At 40.6% G+C, this 17,527-nt stretch overlaps 1 pseudogene; it reads right to left on the bottom strand.

The window, feature by feature from the left end:
- Window positions 1-16,059: 16,059 nt before the first annotated feature.
- LOC103542034 (vomeronasal type-1 receptor 5-like) lies at window positions 16,060-17,080 on the bottom strand (annotated as a pseudogene).
- Between the last annotated feature and the right edge of the window lie 447 nt (window positions 17,081-17,527).

The following is a 17,527-nucleotide window of genomic DNA, read 5'->3' as shown; positions in this document are numbered from 1 at the left end:
AGGTTTCTAATATAGTTTGAAATCAGGGAGTATTATGCCTCCAGCTTTGTTCTTTTTCCTCAGTATTGCTTTAGCTATTTGGAGTCTTTTGTGCTTCCATTCAAATTTTAAGATAGTTTGTTCTATTTCTGTGAAACATGACATGGGGATTTCATTAGGAATTTTATTGACTCTGTGGACCCCTTTGGGTAGCATGGACATTTCAACAATATTCATTCTTTCAGTCCAAGAACATGAGACATCTTTGCATGTATCTCTGTCCCCTTCAATTCCTTTCATAAATGTCTTACAGTTTCAGCATACAGGTCTTTCAAATCCTTGGTTAAATTTATTCTCTGTATTGTAATCTTTTGATGCAATCGTAAGTGGAATTGTTTTCTTCATTTCTCGTTCAGACAGTTCATTGTTAGTGTACAGAAATGCAACTGATTTCCGTATATTGATTTAGCATCCTGCAACTTCACTGAATTCATTTATTAGTTCTAACAGTTTTTTGACGTAATCTTTAGGATTTTCTATATACAAGATCATGTCACCTACAAAAAAAGACTATTTGACTTCTTCCTCTCTGGCTTGAATGCCTTTTGTTTCTCTTTCTTGGCCGCTTGCTCTGGCCAGGACACCCAGTACGACGCTGACAGGAGTAGCGAGAATGAGCACTCTTGTCTTGTTCCTGATGTAAGAGGAAAGTTTTCAGTCTCTCACTGTTGAGTATGATGTCAACTGTCAGTTTGTCATATATGGCCTTTATTATTTTTAGATATGTCCCTTCTATATCCAATTTTTGAGAGCTTTTTAATAAAAGGATGTTAAATTTTGTCAAATACTTTTTCTGCATCTACTAAAATGATCATATAAATTTTATCCTTCATTCTGCTAATGTGCTGTATCACATCTTGATTTTCATATGCTGAATCATTCTTGTATTTGAGGGATAAACCCCACTTGATCATGGTATACGACCCATTTAATGTGCTCTTGCATTAGGTTTTCTGGTATTTTGTTGAAGATTTTTGCATCTATTTTCATCAGAGATACTGGCCTGTATTTTTATTTCTTGTAGCGTCCTTGTCTGGTTTTGTATCAGGATAATAATGGCTTCATAAAATGAGTTTGGAAGTGTTTCTACTTCTTCAATTTTGTGGAAGAGTTTCAGAAGGACTGGTATTAATTCTTATTTAAGTGTTTGGTAGAATTGACCAGTCAAACCATCTAGTCCTGAGCTTTTATTTGGTGTGAGGTGTTGGATTACTGATTTCAAGTGAATAGTTATTATTGGTCTGTTCAGATTTTCCATTTTGTTGCAGTTAAGTCTTGGTAAGTTGTATGCTTCTAGGAATGTGTCCTATTCCTCTAGGTTATCCTCTTTGTTGGATATATGTTGTTCATATTAGTCTATTATGATTCTTTGTATTTCTGAGATATCAGTTGCAATAGCGCCTCCTTTATTTACAATTTTATTTATTTGAGTCATTTTTCTTTTTTCTTACTTAGTCTAGTTAAAAGTTGTCAATTTTGTCTACCTTTTCAAAAAACCAACTCTTAGTTCATTGATCTTTTCTATTGTATTTCTAGTCTCTGTTTAATTTACTTCTGCTCTAATCTTTATTATTTCTTTCTAATAACAATGGGCTCAGTTCGTTCTTGTTTTTCTCATTGTTTGAGGTGTAAAGTTACGTTGTTTATTTGAAATCCCTTTTTTCTTAATACAGGTATTTATTCCTATAATCTTCCCATTTAGAACTGCTTTTGTTGCATCCCATAATTTTACTATGTTGTGTCTCCATTTTCTTTTTCTCAAGATTTTTTTAAATTTGCCTTTTGATTTCTTCTTTGACCTGTTTGTTGTTAAGGAGCATGCTGTTTAATCTCCACATATTTGTGAATTTCCTAGTGATTAATTTCTAGTCTCATACCATTGTGGTCAGAAATGATGCTAGATCTGATATGTCTTGTTGAAAGTGGCAGACTGAAGTCCTATAATACATTGCATTGCTCTATTTCTGCCTTCAGATCTGTTATCAATTGCCTAGTATATTTAGGTGCTCCAATACTGGGTGCATAAATATTTACAATCGTTTTATCCTCTTGATAAATTGACCCCTTTGTCATTTTTTTGTCTTGCTACAGTTTTTGGCCTAAAGCCAACCTGCTATGATAAAAGTATAGCTACCTCTGCTCACTTTGGATTTTCATTTTCCTGGAATACTTTTCCATCCCTTCTTTCATCCAATGTGTGTCCTTTAGTCTTATTTGAGTGTATTGTAGACAACATATGATTGGATTTTTTTTTATCCATTCAATACTGTATGTGTTTTGATTGGAAAAATTAAACTATTACCATTTAGAGTAATTAGTGATAGGTAAGGGTTTACTATTGCAATTTTGTTCATTGTTTTCTGATAATTTTGTGGTTCCTTTGTCCTTTGCATTCTCTCTGGCTGATTTCCTTTGTGAAGTGATGATTTTATGCAGTGGCATGCTTTGATTCCTTTCTGATTATCTTTTGTGTGTCTACTATAGGTTTTTGCTTTGTGATTGTAGTATGGCTTTCAGAATACACCATATAGATGTAACAGTCTATTTTAAGATGATAGCAATTTCAATTGCATCGAAAGCTCTATACATTTATTTCCCCCCTACACTTTATGTTTTTGTCACTCTTTGTCTCTTTATGTTGCATATCCGTTAACAATATTTTGCACCTATGGTTCAACACTTTTGTCTTTCAATCTTCATACTAGATTTCAGTGTGGTTTACACACTACTGCTACAACATTAGAGTATTTGGAATTTAACTATATATTTGCCTTTTCCAGTGAATTTTTATACTTTCACATGTTTTCATGTCACTTATTAGCATGTTTCATTTCAGCCTGAAGAATTTCTTTCAGGATTTCTTGTAAGGAAGCTCTGGTGGTGATGAATTCCCTCAGCTTTTGTTCATCTGGGAGAGTCTTTATCTCTCCTTCATTTCTGACAGAAACTTTCTCTGGTAAATTATTCTTCATTGGCAGTTTTTTTTTTGGCTGATAATATTGAATATATCATCCCATTCTCTCTTAGCCTACCAGGTTTCTGCTGAGGAACCTTCTGATAATAGCATTTGTGCTCCCTTTATGTGTTGAGGTTTTTTTTTTTTTTTCTGTTGCTGCTTTCAAAATTCTCACTTTGCTTTTGACTTTTGGAGTTTGATTATAACTATCTCAATGAAAATGTCTTTGGTTTGAATCTGTTTGGGGATCTTTAAGCTTCACATACCAGGATGTCCATATATCACCCCAGATTTGTGAAGTTTTTAGCTATTAGTTCTTTAAATAAGCTGTCTGCCCCTTTTCTCTCTCTCTCTTCCTTCTGGGGCTCCCATGATGCAAATATTGTTTCCATTATTGAAGTCCCATAATTCACCTAGGCTTTCTTCACTTTTCCATTCTTATTTCTCTTTTCTTCTCTGACTAGATATTTCCAAGAGACTTGTGTTCAAGTTCACAGATTCTTTCTTTTCCATGAGTGAGCCTGATATTGAATCTCTCTATTGCGTTTTTCATTTCAATCATTGTATATTTCAGCTGCAGAATTTCTGTTTGGTTCTTTTTTATGATTCCTCTCTCTTTATGGAACTTCTAATTTTGTTCATACATTTTCCTGAGTTCATTGAGTTACCTGTGTTCACTTGAATCTCATTGAGCTTCCTTAATATAATTATTTTGAATTCTTTTTCAGTTTACTCACAGATCTCCATTTCCTTGGGGTCATTTACCGAAAAACCATTGTGTTCCTTTGGTGGTGTGATGCTTCCTTGCTTTTTTGTGTTCATAATGGCTTTGCATTGATATTTGTGCATTTGAGGGAGCAGTCACCTCTTCCAGCCTGTGTGGACAGGCCTCAGTGGGGAAAGACCTTCAGTTGAAGGTGGCTTGAGGGCATCTGCTAGGTGAGTGTGGCATCCCTGGTCCCTAGGAGGGCACAGTGTTGCAGTTTCCTTGAGGCTCCATCAGCTGAGGTCAACTTCAGCAAAGACTGTGAGGTCCACAGTGACCAAGGCAACGAGGATACTGCAGGTGTCTGCGGTGGCAGTGGAGGCTACCACTGTTGGGTCCTCAGTGGTGAAATGTGCTGGGCTCCTCTTCTCCTTTTGTGCCCATTGGGAACGTTCTAGCTGATGGAGTTCCTCTTGCTGCCAAGTCTGGTGCACTCTACCTACTCAGAGCAGCAGCCAAGTCAGGGTCCTGGGCTCAGGGGCATGCAGAACTGTCATAGCACCTGGGGCCTGGGGTGCAGGAGTACTTGCTGTGTCTGAGATGGGGGCATGTGAAAATCACCACAGAGTGAGAGTCTGGGTCACTGGAGCTCACAGTTGTGACTGTCCCTGGGGAGAGGCAGAAGGAACCAGCAACATGGGATCAGGGATTAAAACGCACAGCTGTGGCCTGGGCTGAAGTCCTGACTCAGGCCCTGGGAGGGCAGGGTGCAGAGCAGCAGCAGCGTAAGCCCCTTCTTTGATCCCCCTCCTGCTGGGCTTCCTCCCCCTCCTCCCCTTCTGGGTGGTGGCCCCGCATTCTCTCTGGAAGGTCTCATGCTGTGAAGGATTTCCCCTCACATGCAAGGTCACTTCAAGGTCTTCTGTCCTCCCCCGACAAGGGTACCTCAGCAAATGCACCTAAAGAAAACTTCTGCCACAGATCTCATGTAAAAAGCAAGGGATCAGGGTGCCTGGATAGGAATGCAAATGTACAAACAGTGTAACTGGCCAAGGGGCCTGAGCCCTTGACGGAAACTCCCTCAGAACCTGCACTGCTGAGCTGTGCAGCACTCTGGAGGGGGGAGGGTGTCTTTCCCACAGGAAGCCTGCTGGGTAAAGCCTCTGTAATTGCCTGTGGTCAGGCCTGAAAAGTCACACATCAGTTTAATCAGGGGCCAGACTCCTCAGCTCTGTTCTGAATAAAGTCAGAACACAGGGGGAGAGTTTCTCAGTTGTCCATTCTCTCTCTTGTTATGTGCTTTGAGCCACAGCTGTGGAGTAGCGGGGGCCAATGGCCCACTTAACTCAGAGTAACACCCCTGCTTGTGAGTGCTGTGTGGAGCAGCGCTCAGATTCCTTCTCATGGAGTGGAGCTTCTGCCACACAAGCAAGCTGGGAGAGGGCGAGCGAGGACCTGGAGTTCTTGGCCGCTGCGCCAGGGAGAGCCTCCTCTCGGAGTGGGGCAGGTAGAAGAAGGCAGCCTCTGATCTCTCTGCTGCCCTCACCTTGAGCTGAGCCCCAGCAACGCCGATTTCCCTAATTTGAGATCTCCAGAGAAGAAACTGTGATCCTCATCACTGCTCTCCTTCAGAGCCCCGTTACCCTGTGCGATTTTCTCCTCTCTGGGGAACAAGCTGTGATCAAAGCGTTTTGGGGAGGAGATGGATTCTTAGCTGCAGAAAACCTGCCGTGACTTTCCCGGGGAAATGGGACACCGGTTGGTCCAGGTCTGCATAACTAAGCACAGCCACTCTGGGGATGCCAGAGGTGACAAGGGACATGTTCACACAACGTGTATTCAATGACTCCACCCACAGACGTAAAAGGATCTGAGTTGCTATTTTTATATAATTTTTCACTTTCCACTGTTTTTTTGTGAAAAGAAGATAAACTTGCTTACCTTACAATGCCCTGTTTGGCAAGAGTATTTATGTAAAGAGGACACAGGCACATGACAAGTTTGGGCAAGGGTGACTGGCATTGTGAGGGAATAGGGCACACTGCAGGAAAATTGAACCTCTGGCACTTTCGCCTGTCTGTCACAGTTGCTTCTTCGTTCTGCTGAAGTGTGCACCCTTCCTATGTGCAAACATTTCTCTGTTGCCCAAAGAGAAGGAGGGAAGAAAGTGTGTGACTCAGTCCTGACCGGTCAAAGGTCTCTTTGTTTTTAAACAGCCACCAGATCAGGAGCTGCCCCCGAGCAGAGCCAGGCAGCCTTAACGACCGTGGGAGTCTTCCTGCTGGAATTATCAGGAAGGAGTCTTTCCTGCTGGCGTTTCTAAGCCTGTAGGTGAGTGTTGCAGGTGTGTGACAGACAGCGGCCTCCTGAAAGGTCAGTTCAGCTGAGCTGGTTTCTACTATAACTGGAAAAAGCATCTCAGCACAGGGTTGGCTCAGCTAGTTCTCTAGAAGGTAAAGTAACATCTTACACACGTTATACCTGCGGCTTCAGGGCTACTGGTGTGGTTAGGACAGGGCGAGAGAGGGAGAGAGAGATTTCAGGACATGAGGCAACGCCTGGATTCAATCAGTGGGAGCTGGGACCCCTGACCAGGATCCATAACTGCCTAAAGCACCATTCACCAGTCAGCGCAGACACAGCCCAAGTTGGAAGTGACGTCACAAGATGAGGAAACAGGAAACTCTTGCCTCCATCTGTCTGCCAACATCACCAGTTAGACAGCTGTCCTCGAGCACAACAGTGGGAGAGCTCAGGAGCCGCTTAAGAAAACGCAGCCACAAGTGGAGTGAAAGTCCTGAGAATAACTGTGCGGAAGGGAAGGAGGACCAGCTTCCTTTTGCTGCGGCCCCCATCCCCCAGACTCGCACCGCGTGCCCTCTCCCCCAGACCCACACCAAGTCCCCCTGTCCCCCAGATGCACCGCATGTCCCAGTCCCTGGGCTGGCACTGCTCAGTGCCAAGAGGAAACTCCCCAGCTGGAAGGAGTTCCTTCACCAAGAGAGGAAGAGTGGAGGGAACAAGCAACTTCCTCAGCCTTTCAGGGCACCGCACAAATGTCCCTCTTAGGTCTCAGCCGCCCACAGGAGGGCAAAGCTGAGATGTATGGAGATGGCTAGGAACAAGGATGAATATCAGGGGACACCAACAGCAGCTGTGCAGCAGGAGTGACCAGTTCCCAGGAGCCTGCTCTGCAGAGGACCCCTCAGCTGTTGCCTCTGAGGAAACCAATAGCCAGCAGAGCCACTGCAGGCCACCTGCAGGTTTCACTGGATTTCGTCCCCCAAATGTTGACGTTCATAGATGCCAGCTGCCTGAGTCTCTCCCCACTCCCTCCCCGACCCCTGCACCCAACAGCTGCTGTGGGCCTGAGTCTGGCCCTAGCTCCTGTTCCTGGCCTGCAACATGGGGCTCACCCACAGCTAGCCCTCCACTAGCACACCTGCACAACCAGGCCTGACTCCAGACACTGGTATCCACTGCTGTGCACTCGTGGCACAAGCCTGCAGCCACAAGAGTGCACACTGACCACTAGGCCCCCATAGCTGCCAGTGTGCCCATGGGTGGACCAGGCCCTGGATACTGGCCACTGTCCACCACTACGTGTGTGTCAGAAGTCAGCCACTGTTATTCACAAGCACTTGAGTTGAGCGTGTGCACATCACCAACTCTGGCCAGCACCACTGTCTGCCCTGGACCTAGGCATGCCACTGGGGGGCAATGCTGAGGACCCCAGAACACCTTGTAGCCACTGAGGACCCCTGGCAGCACTTGCCAAGGGCCGCAGAGTTGTTGATGCTATGGATCTCAGCAGCCAGAGCCAACAAAATACCACACACTCCAGACTCAGAGCCACGACCCGCCCTGCACTTGGAGATGTGCGTCACTAGACCTGGGGTCACAGCATGCTCCAGTGTACCCCACATGCAGGTAAAGGTCTTTCTTTACAGAAATCAGTCCATAAAGTCAGAGGTGCCTGCTTTTTCAAATTTATGGATAGTTATGCAAGGTTATAGAATCAAAAATCAGGGAGAATGACACCACCAAAGAACACAGTCAACTTACAATGACTCACCCAAAGAAATGGAGTCCACGAAGCATCCAACAAAGTGTTCAAAATGGTTGTTCTAAAGATGTTCAGAGAGCTACAGAAAACACAGACACACAATTCAACAAAGTCAGGAAAACAGAGCAAAATGAAAAGTTCAACAAAGAGATAGGAGACACAAAAGAGAATGAAACAGAAGTTTTGGAACTGAAGAATACAGTGACTGACTTGAAGAACTCAGTAGAAGGCTACAACCTCAGATGGGACTGAGCAGAAGGAAGAATGAGTGAACTGGTTCTTCTGAAATTATCCAGTCAGGAGAAGAATAAAAAGAAAAAACAAAGAAGATTGGCAACAGTTGTTAGCTAGGTGCCAATCTTTAAAAAAAAAAAGAAATATAGCTGAGAACTTCTCAAATCTGGGGAAGAAACAGGACACACAAGCTCATGAAGCTAATAGAACACTCCATTATCTCTATGCAAAAAGACCTTCTCCAAGATGCCTTATAATGAAACTGTCGAAAGTCAATGATAAAGAAGGAATCTTTACCCAAAAATTCCACTCCTGGGTATTTATTGAAAGAAAACAAGAAAAGTAACTTGAAAAGATGTCTGCACCCCTGTGTTCAGCGCAGCATTATTTAAAATAGCCAAGACATGAAAACAACTTAAGTCCATTAATGGGTAAATGGATAAAGAAACCGTGGTGTACACATATACAATGGAGCACTATTCAACCATAAAAAAGAATGAAATCTTGCCATTTGTGACTACGTGGATGGACCTTGAGGCCATCATGCTAAGCGAGATAAGTCAGACAGAGAAAGACAAGTACTGTGTGATATCACTTATTTTATATGGAATCTAAACAACGAAAACAAAACAAAACCAAAAAAGCTCATAGATAGAACAGATTGGTGGTTGCCAGAGGTGGGGGATGGGGAGTGGGAGAAATGGATGAAGGAAGTCAAAAGGTAAAAACAAAAGAAAAAGAAAAAGAAAGAATCTTAAAGGCAGCCAGGGGGAAAAAGAAAGTAACTGACACAGGTGCCCCCATCAGGCCTTCAGTAGATCTCTCAGCAGAAACTCCACAGGCCGTGAGAGAGGGGAATGACATTCAGTGTTAAAAGATAGTTATTGCCAGCCAAGAATACTTTATCTGGCAAAGTTATCCTTCAGATATGACAGAAAAATAAAGGCTTTACCAGACATACAAAAGCTGAGGGAGTTCACCCACTAGACTGGCCTTACAAGAAGTGATAGGACGTCTTCAGGCTGAAATGAAAAGACACCAATCAGCGGCATGAAACATGCAGAAGCGCACAACACTCTGGCAATGGTGAAAGGAGACAGAATTAGAAAACTGTAACTCTACATTGGAAAGGTGTGTACCCACTCAACTAAAGTAAAAAGGCTAAAGGAAGAGCATTAAAAGTAACTATGGATGCTCTAATTTGTAAACGAATGCACAGCATAAAAAGATAAATTGTTACATCAAAAATATAAAAGAGAAGGTGTAAAAGGGTGGAGGCTTTATAAGTGAACAAAGATCAGATGCTATCAGCATAAAATGGACTGTTTTATGTATGAGATGTGTTATGTAAGCCGCATGGTGACCACAAAGCAAAAATCTAGAGTAGATTCATGAAGCAGAAAAAAGGGAGACAGAGCAAATCACCATGGAAAACCACCACCTTACAAAGGTAGACAGAAACAGAGGAAAAGAAACTATGGAGATGCAAAACAACCAGAAGGTAGACAACAAGATGGCATCAGTGAGTCCTTACATATCAACAATCACTCTAAATGTAAATGGATTGAACTCACCACTCAAAAGGCACAGAATGGCTGGAGGGTTAAAAAAAAAAACAAGACCCAACAGTATGCTGCCTCCAGGAGACCAAATTCTGCTCTAAAAACACACAGAGGCTCAGAGTGAAGGGAGGAAAGATGATATTCCAAACAAGTAGAAACCAAAAGAAAGCAGGGATAGCCATACTTATATCAGACAAAATAGACTTCAAGCCAAAAACAGCAACAAGAGACAAACAAGGTCATTCTATAACAGTAAAGAGGTCCATTCACCAAGAAGATACCACAGTCATAAAGATATACACATCCAGCATCAGAGCACCTAGATCTGTTAGGCAACTGCTAGGAGATCTGAAGGAAGAAACAGACAAGAATACAATAGGGGACTTCAAAGATCCCACTGTCAGCAATGGATAGATCACAGGACAGAAAATCAACAAGGAAATGTTGGAATTGAACCACACTTTACACCAAACGGACCTAACAGACATCTACAGAACATTTCACCCAACAGCAACAGATATACCTTCTTCTCAAGTGCACATAGAACGTTCCCCAGGATAGAACATAGGATATGACACAAAACAAGTCTTAGCAAATTTAACAAGATTGAAATCATACCAATGATGTTTTCTGAGCACAATCATATGAAATTAGAAATCAACGACAAGAGGAAAGATGTAAAAAATCTACAAATTTGTGGAAATTAAACAACACACTACTGAACAACTTATGGATCAAAGAAGAAATCAAGAGGGAAATTAAAAAATATCTTGGGAAAAACCACAATGGAAACACAGTATGTTAAAATCTACAAGATGCAACAAAAGCAGTTCTAAGAGGGAACTTTATAGTGATAAATGTCTCCCTTAAGAAAAAAGAAAGATTTCAAATAAACAACCTAACTTTACACTTCAAGGAAGTAGAAAAAGAAGTGAAAACTAAGCCAAAAATTAGCAGAATGGAAGGAGATAACAAAGATCAGAACAGAAAGAAACAAAAAGAGATGGAAAAAAATAGAAAATGTTGACCACATTATGAGTTGGCTTTTTTTTTTTTTTTTTTTGCTGAGGAAGATTGTCCCTGAGCTAATGTCTGTGCCAATCTTCCTCTATTCTGTATGTGGGATGCCTGCCACAGCATAGCCTCATGAGCAGTGTGTAGATGCACACCCAGGATCCGAACCTGCAAACCCTAGGCCACCAAAGCAGAGCACTCCAACTTAACCACTGCACCACCAGCCAGCCCCCGAGTTGGCTTTTTGAAAATATAAACTAAATTGACAAATCTTTAGCTAGACTTACCAAGAAAAAAAAGAGAAGACTCAAATAAATAAGATTATAAGTGAAAAGGAGTCATTACAACTGATACCACAAAAATGCAAAGGTTCATAAGAAACAACAAGGGCCAGCCCCATGGCCGAGTGGTTAGTTCACGTGCTCCGCTTTGGTGGCCTGGGGTTTCACCAGTTTGGATCCCAGGCGTGGATATGGCACTGCTCGTCAGGCCATGCTGAGGCAGCATCCCACATAGCACAACCAGAGGTACTCAAAACTAGAATATCCAACTATGTACTCGGGGGCTTTGGGAAGAAGAAGGAAACAAAAAAGAAGAAGATTGGCAACAGTTGTTAGCTCAGGTGCCAATCTTTAAAAAAAAGAAAAGAAAAGAAACAACCAAAAACAATTACAAGCCAACATATCAGACAGCCTAGAAGATAGGAATAAATTTCTAGACTCATACAACCTACCAAATCTGAATCATGAAGAAATGAAAAATCTGAACAGATCAAGAACAACTAAGGAGATTGAATCAGTAATCAAAAATCGCCCAACACAGAGAAGCCCAGGACCAGATGGTTTTACTGGTAAACTCTGCCAAACATTTAAAGAAGTCATGCCAATTCTCCTCGAACACTTCCAATAATTTGAAGAGAATAGAACACTTGCAAACTAATTGTACAAGGCCAGCATTAACCTGATACCAAAGCCAGATAAGCATTCTACAGGAAGAGAAAACTACAGGCCATATCCTTGATGAAAATAGATGCAAAAATTCTCAACAAAATATTAGCAAACTGAATTAAAAAGCATGTTGAAAGAATCATATACCATGATCAAATGAAATTTATCCCGGAGATGAAAGGATGAGTCAACACACACAAATCAATAAGTGTGACAGAGCATATTAACAGAATGAAAGATAAAATTACACAATCCTCTCAATAGATGCAGAAAAAGCATCTAACAAAACTCAACACAGTCTCATGATAAAAACTTTCAACAAACTGTGTATAGAAGGAACACACCTCAACAGAATAAAGGCCATGTGTGAGAAACCCACAGCTAACATCACACTCAATGGAGAAAGGTAAAAGTTTTCCGTCTAAAATCAGAGACGAGACAAGCGTGCCCACTTTCACCGCATCTACTCAACATATGCTGGAAGTCCTAGTCAGGGCAATTAGGCAAGAAAAAGAAATAAAAGGCGTTCAAGTCACAAAGGAAGAAGTGAAATTGTCTATGTTTGCTGATGACATGATCTTGTGTATAGGAAATCCTAAAGATTACACCAAAGAGCTGTTTGACTAACAAGTGAATTCAGCAAAGTTTCAGGATACAAAAGCAACATACAAAAATCATCTACATAAAAGAACAGATTAGTGATTACCAGAGGGGAATGGGTTTAGGGGGTGGACATAAGGGTTGTAAAGAGGCACATATATATGGTGACAGACAAATAATAATGCACAACTGAAATTTCACAATGTTATAAACTATTATGACCTCAATTTAAAAAAATCATCTGCATTTCTGTACACTAACAATGAACTCTCTGAAAAAGAATTAAAGAAAACATTTCCATTCACAATAGCATCAAAAACAATAAAATAGTTAGGAGTAAATTTAATCAAGGACCTCAAAGATCTATACACTGAAAACTATAAGACATTGATAAAGAGATTGAAAGGAACACAAATAAATAGAAAGACTCCACATGTTCATGGATCAGAAGAATTAATATTATTTGTTATATGTTAAAATATCCGTACTACCCAAAGCCATCTAAGGATTCAATGCAATCCCTATCAAAATTCCAATGACATTCTACACAGAAATTTTTTTTAAAAAGCAATCCTAAAATTTGTATGGAACGACAAAAGATCCTGAGTAACCAAAGCAATTTTTATAGAGAACACATCTGGAGGCATCTCACTTCCTGATTTCAAACTGTATTACAAAGCTGTAGTAATCAATACAGTATGGCACTGGCTTAAAATCAGACACACAGACCAATGAAACAGAATCAAGAGCCCAGGAATAAACCCATGCATATGTGGTGAACTAACGCATGACAAGGGAGCCAGTAATACCCAGTGGGGAAAGCATAATCTCTTCAATAAATGGTGTTGGGAAAATCGGATCTGTACATGTAAAACAATGAAATTGGACCCCTATCTAGTTTACGATAACGTATTATACTCTTGAAAGTTGCTAAGAGAGTAGATCTTAAATGTTCTCACTACAAAAAAGTAATGGTAATTATGTGATATGATGGAAGAGTCAGTTAATGCCATGGTGGTAGTCATTTTGCAACATACAACAGTATCAAATCAACACATTATACACTTCTAACTTACACAATGTCATATGTCAATTATACTTAAACAAAGCTTTAAAAAAGAATTAAACTCCAATCTCATACTGCTTACAAAAATTAACTCAAAATGGATTAAGAATTTAAATCTAAGACTTGAGACTCTAAAACTCCTAGAAGAAAACACAGGAAAAAGCTCCTTGCCATCAGTCCTAGCAATGCATTTTGGGCTATGACATCAAAAGCACAAGCAACAAGAGCAAAAATAAACAAGCCGGACTACATCAAATAAAAAGCTTCTGCACAGCAAAAGAAACCATAAACAAAATAAAAAGGCAACCTATGGAATGGGAGGAAATATTTGCAAACCACGAATCTAATAAGGGGTTAACATTCAAAATACACAAGGAACTCAAATAACTTAATAGCAAGAAAACAAGCAATCTGATTTAATAATGGGCAGAGGAATTGAATAGACATTTTTTTTAAAAAGACACAAACTGCCTACAGGTACATGAAAAGGTGCTCAACATCGCTTACCAGCGAAATGCAAATCAAAACCACAATGAGATATCACCCCACACCTGTTAGAATGGCTATTATCAAAAAGACAAGTGATAACAAATGTTGGTGAGGATGTGGAGGAAAGGGAGCCCTTGTGCCCTGCTGGTAGGAATGCAAATTGGTGCTGCCACTATGGAAAACAATATGGAGGTTCCTCAAAAAATAAGAAATAGAACTACCATAAGATCCAGCAATCCCATTTCTGATATATATCCGAAGAAGATGAAATCAACATATTGAAGAGATGTTTGCGCACCTATGTTCATTGCAGCATTATTCACAACAGCCAAGATATGGAAAAAACTTAGGTGTCTGTTGATGGATGAATAGATAAAGAAAAGGTGGCATATATACAGTGGAATATTATTCAGCCATAGAATAGAAGGAAATCCTGCCATTTATGACAACGTGGATGGACCTTGAGGGCATTGTGCTAAGTGAAACAAGTCAGGAAGAGAAAGACAAACACTGTATGATATCACTTATATGTGGAATCTAAAAACATTGAACTCTATAAAACAGAGAGTAGAGCGGTGGTTGCCAGGGACTGAGAGGTTGTGGAAAGGGAAGATGTTGGTCAAAGGTACAAACTTTCAGTTATGAAATGCATAAGTTCCAGGGATCTAATGGACAGCATGGTGACCATGGTTAACATTACTGATTTATATACTCGAAAGTTGCTAAGAGAGTAGAGCTTCTGTGTTTTCACCATAACAACAACAACAAAATGATAATTTTGTGAGGTAAACGACTCATTAACTTAACTTATTTTGGTAAACATTTTACAATATATACATGTTTCAAGTCATCACATTTTACACCTTAATCTCACCCTATATTATACATCAATCATATCTCAACAAAACTGGAAAAATATAAATAAATATGGAAAAGATATTAAGAGACACAAAGAAGAAAATGAGAGGGTCTATTTTATAATATGTTAGAAATTCAGAATTAGAGAAGTGGGGAAACTAAGATACAACACAAAAAATAAAGACAGAATTTTATAGACATGGCAGATACAAGAAATTGGGATTAATGTGGAATATCAAACCAGTGTGATTTTTAAAGAGTGGGTATCCATAGACAGACACAGCACAGTGCAATAGGAACACCAATGTTTAGGAAAAAATTAAATTTAGTCAGTGGGGTGGAAAACAAGCTACCTAAAAAATATCACATGGCAGCATAATTCACAAAAATGGAGGCCAAGAGAAAAGAAAATATTATCCTAACAGTATAAGAATATAGAACTATACACGGTGATCCTCACTAACTGTGTGTTCCATATTTGTAATTTCATTTAATCATTAAAATTCTTTTGTAACCCCAAAAACAATGCTCACAGTACTTTTATGGTGATTTGGAGACGTGCACAGAAAAGCAAAAACTTGAGTCATCTGGTATCCACATTGCCAGAGAAGTCAACGGGGCAATGCTCTGACCTCTTGTTTCGGCTCTCATACGGTAAACAAGTGTCTTTTCAGGATATATTTAGTGCCATACTTTTGCATTTTTGTTGCAAAATATAATAAAATATTATATGTTTTATATATTAATGTTAGGATGCCTCCCAAGTGCAGTGCTGCTGGGCTGTCCAGTGCAATTAGGCACAGAAATCTGTGATGTGCCTCAGGGAAAAATTTGTATGTTACATAAACGTCCTCGAGGCATGAGTCACAGTGCTGTTGGCCATGAGTTCAGTGTTAATCAAAAACATTAAATACGTTGTCTTTAAGCAGAAACACACATAAAACAAGGTTCTGTATTGATCAGTTGATGAGCATGTTGTGACAAGAGGCTCACACTAACCTATTCTTGTATTTTCCTTAGGAACAATGAATCAGTATCTGATAATTCAGTGTTTTAAGCAAGACTGTAGAACATAACTCCCACACAAATAGCTAGAATCGACTATACTCTATTTGACTTTAAGATGTAGAGAAAAGAGACATTTTAGATCAAAGGAGAGCATTTACCTACAATCAATGTTCAATAAAAGAATTTCCAATAATATAATTGAAGAAGACAATGATCACAGACGTCTGGCCAGAGATGCGAAAATGAATGGAAAGCAAAACACTGAAGCCTACACATATATGACTGATATGTACAATCGACTCAATTGTATTTGCCAACCACATTACAAAGGCTTATATAATGGATTCAGTGGAGAATTAGTAATGACTCAATGAATTTATTCAGAAAAATGACCTGTGCAACATGTAAAACTGTTTAGGGACTGTCAAATGCATATTAGTTGTAAATATCCATTAATTTTTTTAAACCTTGTTTCTTCTTTCCCCGCAGAGTTTGCACAATCTTGAATATTCGCTTATCTGCTTAGATTTAGCACCAAAGGACTAATGGCAGCATAGCTATCGACCACAAGAATCTGGAACCACACTAATAGAGGGTCATTCATCCATGTCACAACCACTGAAAATGAAAAGGTGAAGTCCACCCAGTATACAAAGACAAAACAACTCACCAGCAACAGGACGGTCTGAGAGGCCCTTTTCGCTGGTGAGACTCTCGGCGAGAAGCCGGTGCTGTGAAGGTGTTGGGACAACCTCTCATGTCTATACAAAATGGTCACCATGTAGCCACTAGAGAGGACCATGAACCCTAGGAAGGTGACATCTCTCAATGCCACTAGGGTGGAGAACATGCTCCTGTGCATATTGCTCATGGGCAAAAAAGAGCAGTGCTTCGTGACAAACAGAAGACTGGCCTCAGTCCCACTGGGGGCGGCCGCAGTGTAGAACAGAAGGTTGCTGCTTATGGACACGTTGAGGACCCATGAGAAGAGGAAGAATCCTAGGGCGTGATTTGGAGAAATGTGTTTGAACTTTGCCAAGGAGGAGCTGCTGGGGCTGATGGTGACAGCCTGGAGCACACTCTGGAGGCCTGATGGAGAGGCCCCTTAGCACCTTGCTTAAAAAGACGGCTACCTTACACCCTAGATTGCTCTGAACATTCTGTGACCCAAACAAGTCTGAAGACACCAACGTTGCTTTGGTGAAGAGCAGCAGTATGTGGATTAGGGACAAGTGACTAACTGTCACGTCAATGGGCTTAACCCTGTGAGTAAAGGCCAAGGTGAAGACGTGGGAGAGAAGAAGGAAGGTGTTTGCTGAGATCCCAAAGCTGGCTTGTGGATAAAAGAAGTTTTTTATGTTAATATAACTAGGAAGTTTGGTCATCTTCATGCAAGTTTTTTAAAAAAGGATATCTGTGGAGAAAAACAAGAGATCTGATGATAATAGCACCGTTTCTGCCAATTTCCCAATCATTACCACTATGTCCAACAATGTTTGTGATCTGGAATCAGTAGTTTCTACACCTGAAAACATGGGATTGAATGTGAGTGGTTTATTCCTTATCATTCAAGATCAGCTCAGTCATGCCTTTCTCAGGATGCTCCCTGTCTGTCTCCCTCCCTCCCTCCGATGGTGCTCCCACTGTGCCCTTTCCTGGGTTCCCACAGAGCCTGTGCCCCTCTCCACAGTGACATTTATACCATGAATGGAAAGTATTCTTCCTTTCCCACCTGTAAGTACCTCAAGGACAGAAAGCAAGTTGGATTTCTGCCATGCTCAAAATGCTGCCTGGGGATAATTGTCAGACAAAATGGAAACAATTGCCAAACAAAACTGGCAAGTGAAAGCAGTAAAAGATTCAAACAGGGCCATTCCCGTCTTTGGCTCATCTTCTTTAGGGCTCCCTCTCTGGTGCATCTGAGGGCACAAGAAATCTTAGGCAAGAAAAGTGATCTAATCATTTCCGATGAACAGTAAGTA

The sequence above is a fragment of the Equus przewalskii genome, chromosome 13 (genome assembly GCF_037783145.1).
Source record: "Equus przewalskii isolate Varuska chromosome 13, EquPr2, whole genome shotgun sequence".
NCBI lineage: Eukaryota > Metazoa > Chordata > Mammalia > Perissodactyla > Equidae > Equus > Equus przewalskii.
Note: the sequence above shows the minus strand (reverse complement) of the source record. Positions and strands in the feature narration are given on the sequence as shown.